Source organism: Mesoplodon densirostris, chromosome 10 (genome assembly GCF_025265405.1).
Source record: "Mesoplodon densirostris isolate mMesDen1 chromosome 10, mMesDen1 primary haplotype, whole genome shotgun sequence".
In the NCBI taxonomy this organism is placed as follows: Eukaryota; Metazoa; Chordata; class Mammalia; order Artiodactyla; family Ziphiidae; genus Mesoplodon; species Mesoplodon densirostris.
This window is the reverse complement of record NC_082670.1, coordinates 37,961,214-37,968,723: the sequence shown is the minus strand read 5'-3', so window position 1 is coordinate 37,968,723 and position 7,510 is coordinate 37,961,214. Positions and strand designations below refer to the sequence as shown.

General features: G+C 47.8%; 1 pseudogene; it reads right to left on the bottom strand.

Moving 5' to 3' along the window:
• Positions 1-5,610: 5,610 nt before the first annotated feature.
• LOC132497905 (small ribosomal subunit protein eS4, X isoform-like) lies at positions 5,611-6,411 on the bottom strand (annotated as a pseudogene).
• Between the last annotated feature and the right edge of the window lie 1,099 nt (positions 6,412-7,510).

The following is a 7,510-nucleotide window of genomic DNA, read 5'->3' as shown; positions in this document are numbered from 1 at the left end:
TTAAGCCTATTTTACAGGGCAGGGAAAGGCAAAGCTGGAAAGGAAAGTTGCTGTTTGGGGTGGCTTCTAGGCTTGACCCTTTTGGGAGGCAGCTGGGCCTTTGGAGAATGAGATTCTAAGAAGCTATGTGGAGGTTTTGTGAGGATTCAGAGAGCCTCTGGGATGAGTGGGTAAGACCCTAGCTTCCTAATGGGTCAGGAAAAGGGGAGAGACAGACTAGAGGGAAGAAAGGGAACTTCCTCTTCCCAGGTTTCCCAGTGTCTCCTCTCCGCCTTGTTTACAGAAAACAAAGTGCCTTTGGCTGTCTCTGGACGGGTTCCCTTGAAGCAGTTAGAGCAACCATAGTCAGTGCTTGAAGGAGGGCACCCTCCTCCCCCATTCTGCCACTGACACAGCAAGAGTGAAGGCCCAACTGGGGGCCCCATGCTGGAATCTGTTGGGATCTGCATGCCTGAGGTCCCCAGCCCTCCACCCCCACCCTAGGCAGCTCTGAAAGCTACCCAAAGCCTTCCAAGTTTCCAGGCGCCCAACCTAATCAAGCACTGAGGTCTGTGTCATCCTCATCACTAGGAACATCTGATGAGGAGGAACACTGAATGGGCCCCTCTGATTCCCAATGGGAAAACAAACCCCTCCCTTCCTGACCCCCCGCCCCCCTCCCCAAGCCTGCCTGAGGTATGCCTTTTATCAGAACCACCCAACCAGAGGCACTAAACAAAGTTTGAATTCTCTGAAGCTCCCTTCAGGGGCAAGGGTGAGGGTGTGTGCACAAATCCCTGTTGTATCCTGTTGGGTTGGGGGGCCCTGCAGGATGCCACCACCCATCTGCCATGCTGCCTAGGCCCTGGGACTACTGGAGGACAGGGGAACCATCTGATGGGATGACATGGGCCAAGACCCAAGGTCGTGGGTAGAGATTCAGTGGCTGATAGAGGGGCAGCCCCCACTGATTTATGGGGGTCCAGAGACTCTTTGTCTTAATACCCCTTGCATGCCATCTTTCTTACCAGCCTGCTGCACTGCTTGGGTGGCAGAGGGGGGTTCTTTTTCCCTCCTCTACTTTGTTCCCACCTGCCTCACACCAGGTCTGGTGGGGGGGGGTGTACTGGAACCAGCTCATACAGGCTTGCAAGAGCCAATTGCTAAATATTCAGGAATTTTGTGGGCTGGCTGTTAAACAGAGCCATCATTAAAAATTAAACTATATGAATCAGTGTCTCTCAGCCTTTTGTTCATTATTGCCTCCTAAGGAAACTTTTTAGAGATTTTCCCCCTAATCTCCTACCACCCTCCCTGTGAAATTTTAATATCACAGATATATTGTATGTCTGTTCATGCACTGGATGTATATTTGTGCTTTATATTTACATAAGAAGAGTACTTTTTCATCCCCTGCCAAGAACTAATTTTCACCCCTGTTGTAAATGCATGATATAAACACATAATTAAATAAATTATATTAAAAACAAAAGTAATATATATTCAAAATTCATCCCTTCCTAGTTGGGTGTTACGGAAAAACCCGAATGAACTTTCTGGCCAACCCAATACTACAATTGACTCTTTTGAAATTACTGATGTATCTATCTCTTTTTCCCCTGGAGAGCTGGTTGTTCAACATTTACCAGTCCAACACTGGGCAAATATTTTAGAAAAATAACAGACACTTTGAGACGTGGTCAAAGGAAGAGAGGCTTGTCTATAGCAAAAACCTCACTTGAAGATGTATGAGAGAACATGGAGAATTCTAGTGGATGCAGGGAGAAGAGGAAAGAGGAGCCTGGAGAGAGAAAAGACCCTCTGGTGCTGACTCCAAATTGGCTGAAGGGTCTCTCTCATGAAAACTTTAAAAAGGGGGGGCTTCCCTGGTGGCACAGTGGTTGAGAGTCCACCTGCTGATGCAGGGGACATGGGTTCGTCCCCCGGTCCGGGAAGATCCCACATGCCGCGGAGCGGCTGGGTCCATGAGCCATGGCCGCTGAGCCTGCGCGTCTGGAGCCTGTGCTCCGCAACGGGAGAGGCCGCAACAGTGAGAGGCCCGCATACCTCAAAAAAAAAGGGGGGGGGAAGTGTGTATGTTGTGGGGAGCAGGTGTAGGTATGTGTGTGTGTATATATAATCCACATCCTCATGCTCTAAGAGTGTTTGTGATTAGCAATTGCTTGCTTTTTCCTGAGGTGTAGTGTACACCTTTACACACCACCATTGGGGTCAGAGGCATAAAACTGAGACGCCCCCATACCCACTGTCCCTTTCCTTCCCACGGTCTCGTGTCTAGAGTAAACACCTGAATCTCTATTCTGAACAGCATACTGGGCCCTACGCAGAGCACAGAGAAGCTGACAATGTTGTTTGGCCTTGAGTAGAGGGAGGAGACAAGACTTTCACACACAGATACACAATGTGGAAGCATTGAGTCACTCTCTCCTTTCCCTGCCCCAGTTTCTTCACCAATGAAATCGGAAGGGTGGACTGAATTCTCAGGAGGACCTTCCAGTTCTCACTGTCCTTGTCTGTAAAGCTATCTTCTCTTCCATCCACCTGGACAAAGCTATGAGGTCCTGCCCAAGCACTGCCTCCTCCCTCTCCTCTACCCTCGCTCATCTCCCAACTGCCTGCAGGATGGCCTTTTAAAACTCAGCCCAGCTCCATCGTCTCCCATGAAATCCGAAAGTCTACAATATGTGAGAGGGTGGAAAATGAACTCAAATGTTGTGCCATTACTTGTCAACTGGAGGACTACAAGCCATTACCAAACTCTCCCAACACCAGCTTCCTTGTGCTCAAAACAGGAATAAGGCCCACAGGGCCCAGCCTGGGGTAAATGTGCACGAGCTAGTGCTCTGCACATAGGTTCTTGTTATGGACTGAGCTGCTCCCTCCCAAATTCATATGTTGAAGCCCTATCCCCCAGGACCTTAGAATCCAATCTATCTGATGTCCTCATAGGAAGAGATTAGGATACATAGACACCAGGGGTGTGTGTGTACAGAGGGAGGACCATGTGAAGAAGCAGCAAGAAGACAGCCATCCGCAAACCAAGGACAGAGGTCTCAGAAGAAATCAAGGCTTCTGTCACCTTAATCTTAGAATTCCAGCCCCCAGAAGTGTGATTAAGTAAATTTGTTCAAGCCACCCTGTCTGTGGTATTTTGTTACAGCAGCCCTAATATAGTCCTTAAGAGGCACAGATTCTTTCTGCCTTTAATTTGTGTCAGCTTTGTCTTATGCGTGGGAAGTCTTGTTCCTCTGCTTATAAATGACTGAAGGGTGAGATCCAGGTGCGTGTACCTTTTCCTGTGTCCCCAAAGGGCACAGTTCAATGCCAGGCACAAAGTGTACAAAGTTGGACCTCTTTCCTCACTGTCTGCTTCCCACCTGCGGACAAGGGTGGGGGGACCCAGCTGCCATCCATAAAGGTGCTTTTCAAACTGCAGGTCATGGAGTCAATTTAGTGAGTCACATGAGCACTTTCCAAAAATAATGACACAGAATAGCAGAGAATAGAAAATGCCAGAGTGCATCTCAGGCAGAAAGGGGAAGCGTTATTTTATGAAACTTCCATTCGTTTTTACATATTTGTAAATAAACAAAAAATAATTACCAACTATTCTAAGTGCTATGAATTATGTCTGGTTACTGCATTGTGGTATTAAGTGTATTTCTTACTATGAGTTACAATCCCCCAAATCTGAAAAAACACCACCCCCTACGAGTATTGTTCAGTTTCTCTTTGAGTGAGTTTATCATTGAAAAGCCAATGAGCTGTTCAGGGGAGGCCTGGGGTGGTGTAGGGGCAAGGACCTGAATGGGAGGAGTCACTTTGTCTAGGCCAGTAGCCATGGAGCCCTGCCCTTGGGTACTTTCCTCACTGTGTCCTAGAAAAAGTAACATAACTTCACTGGGCCTCAGTTTCCCCATGTGTAAAAGGGGACTTATAAAACCTCTCACAGAGATGCTGTGAGGATTACCAGGAGCCAAGGAACCTGAAGATACTCACTCACTGATGTAAGAGATAGGGTGTTTTTTTTTTTTTTATTTCATCATTTTGTTATTTCATCATTTCATTCAGCTCTGTCTACTCTAATAGGTAAATTGTTTCTTTCCTCTTCCACAGCAGGAGAAGGGAATGCACTTGCCCCTCACCCCTCAGGAATCCCTGGTTGGGGGTTGGCCAGGGTTGAAAGGGTATCCAGAAAGGTATTTCAGAGGCTAAATCCCAAAGTGAGACTCCCCTAAGGATTTTATGCAGAGAAAATCAAGTTCTGGTATATTCTCAAATCAGCTTCCCAAAAGCAGTCAATGACCCAAGAGTCCAGGAGAAGGAGTAGCCTCTCACCCTTTATCCAGGAATCAGAGAGGATCTGGGCCTGTTACCACCCCTCTGACCTGGCTGGGTTCCCAGGAATATTGCCTGCAAGCCCTGAGTCACTGCTAGAAGCCATCTTGGGCCCCTGTGAGTGCAGGGTTGGGGCAGCTTTTCCCAAGATGGCCCCCTGAACCTGGTGGTCCAGCACCCCCTCCCTTATCCAGATTGCTTCTCTCCATGACACATCTATCTTATCTGGGCTGAGGCCTTTCTGAAACCCATGTTGGCAGACCTGCTTCCAAGGAGGGAACTTAGACATGAGTGGAATATCTGGAATTCCTAGAGGGTTTATAACCCAGCAACTGGAACAGGTGTAGGTAGCTGACCCCTACCCCTACCCCTACCCTGGCTCTTACCCTGCCTCCAGCTCCTGCATTTGTCTCCCCTCTCTGGCCCCAGAGCCACATCTAGGTCACCATCCTGACCTCCATCCCCCGGTTCAGAGCAGAGAGCACTGGATACAGAGTTGAAGCTCTGTTTCTAGACCTAGCGCTGCTTCTGAGTGGCCTCAGGTAGTCCACCTCACCTCTATGGGTCTCAGCTCCCTCACCTGTAAAACAAATGGGCTACTGGGGGATGGGCTGGTATTTAACTTTCTGTAAGAGTCACATCTTTAACTGTTCTTTCTAAAATTCTAGGAAATGAACTAGATGAGCTAAAACCATGCTTGTTTGCTCCCCAAAGAGAGAATCGGGCACTTGTGTTCCTGGGGATGTAGTCGGAGTTTCCAAGCTATCAGATAAGTTTCTGGGGTTTGGAGTCTGGTTGATGGGGCAGGGGTGGGCATCCTTTCTGCAGCCTGCACCAGCAGGGTGCAGAACCTGGACTGTCCAGGGTGTACCAGAGTCTGAGACAGGGCTGGGGGAGTGGCCATTCTCCCACAACAGCTGCACTCTGCACTTAACTTCTCCTTGGCAGTCTTCACTAGCCATTCTCCCTTTCCTTCCTTTGTCTCAACTCAGAGACCCTCTGCCTTATTATTTTTATTTTAATGTGGTATTATCTTTTTCTTTTTTTCTGCGGTACGCGGGCCTCTCCCTTTGCAGAGCACAGGCTCTGGATGCACAGGCTCAGCGGTCATGGCTCACAGGCCTAGCCGCTCCGCGGCATGTGGGATCTTCCCGGATCGGGGCACGAACCCGTGTCCCCTGCATCGGCAGGCGGACTCTCAGCCACTGCGCCACCAGGGAAGCCCCAATGTGGTATTATCTTTAATTAAGTACAAAGACTTTTCCAATCATGTCACCTAGAGATCATTTTATCCACTGCTCTGTTGGCCGCCAGTCTCTTGTCTCTCTCCTCAGCAGTGGTAAGGATACCTTTTCCATGGGAAAGAGAGATCCATGATTTGTTGCCTTTGCCGGTAATGAAAATGTTGGAGAGCCGGGTGGCAAAACTGTTGCCATTAGCATCTTTCACATGAACTACATCAAAAGAACGAGGAATGTCCCTCCTGGTTGGTGACCAATTCTTCCCACTTTAGCACCTCCGGTCACCATGCACAGGTTACCAGTGTCAAAGTTGATGAAATCATTCATCTTGCCAGTCTCCAAATCAATTTGAATTGTGTCATTCACCTTGATGAGGGAATCAGGGTAGCAGATGGTGCAAACATCATGGGTCACCAGATAAGTGATTCCTTTTGTCCCCACAAAGATCTTTCTCATTTTGCACAACTTATACTTGGCCTCCTCGGGTGTAATATGATGAACAGCAAAGCGACCCTTGGTGTCATAGATGAGACGAAAATTCTCTTCAGTCTTGTCAATGCTGATGACTTCTATAAAACCAGCAGGGTAGGTTATAATCAGTGTGCACCTGGCCATCAATCTTAATGAAACGCTGCATGCAGATCTTCTTTACTTCATCTCCTATTAGGGCATACTTAAGTCTGTTCCTTAGGAAAATGATTAGGTGGAGATATTCCCTCAGCTTGTGGGGACCAATAGATGGACAAGGAGCAAACACACCAACCAGTCAGTTTATCCAGCATCCAATGCTTTGGAGCTGCTACGCGCTTCAGGTGCTTCTTGGGACCATGAGCCATGACTGCACTAGGCAAGAAAAGAGCCCCTTTGCCTTATTTTGAAGATACCCATTGTCCAGGGTTTATCAGAGGGACCCCCAAACTTCACCCACTCAAATCGGCCCCCAGATCATTCCTAAGTGTCACCCCCCTTGCCCAACTGTTCTTTATGAGTCAGAAAGCCAACAAACAGCCTCTCTGGACTAGAGTTTCACTTTGGTGAAATTAATCCTCAAAAAAGAGGCCCTCAAATGCTGTTCTCCTCTGTGAAGCCTGCCCTGACCAACAGCCTCACTCCAGAACCTTTTCCCCTTTCCTCCACACCAGACGTTCAATTATTTAATCATTTATCTACTCAGTGTATACTGAATGCCGGCTACCTACCCTGTACTCTGCTGGGTGCTGGGATAAGGAAAGCAAAAACAGACCCAGCTCCTCCTCCTCGGGAGTTTAGGGCCTGGTGGGCAGAGCCCTGGTGGGCTCTTCTTACATATCCCTTCCTCCTTGCTCCCCTCCCAGCCCCCACTAGCTCCCGAGACCAGCTTCCAAGGACAGCACCTTGTCTTACATATATTTGTTTCTCAACACACAGCACATGTCTGTTATCCAGTAGGCCTTCAATATATTACAGATTACATATGAGTGGCCAAAAACAGAAATTGGTTTATGCCTGAGGCTGGTTCTAACTCTGTTATAGGGTTAACAAAAGACGGAGAAAGTAACTAAGGCTAGACACTGGGTTAAATCATATGCTGCTGCTGCTAGCCTATAGAATGCAATTTGGCCGTATCTATCAATTATAAGTGCGTTCACTTTTTGACCCAGCAATTCCACTTCTAGAAGTTTATTCCACAGATGGATGCTCACACATGTGAAATGATATATGTACAATGTTAGTCACTGTAGTATTGTTTGCAACAGATTGGAAATAACTTGAATATTCATCGATGGGGTCTAATATATATATATGTTTGTTTGTTTGTTTGTTTATTTATGGCTGCATTGGGTCTTCGTTGCTGCTTGTGGACTTTCTCTAGTTGCGGTGCACAGGCTTCTCATTGCAGTGGCTTCTCTTGTTGCGGAGCACGGGCTCTAGAGCACAGGCTCAGTAGCTGT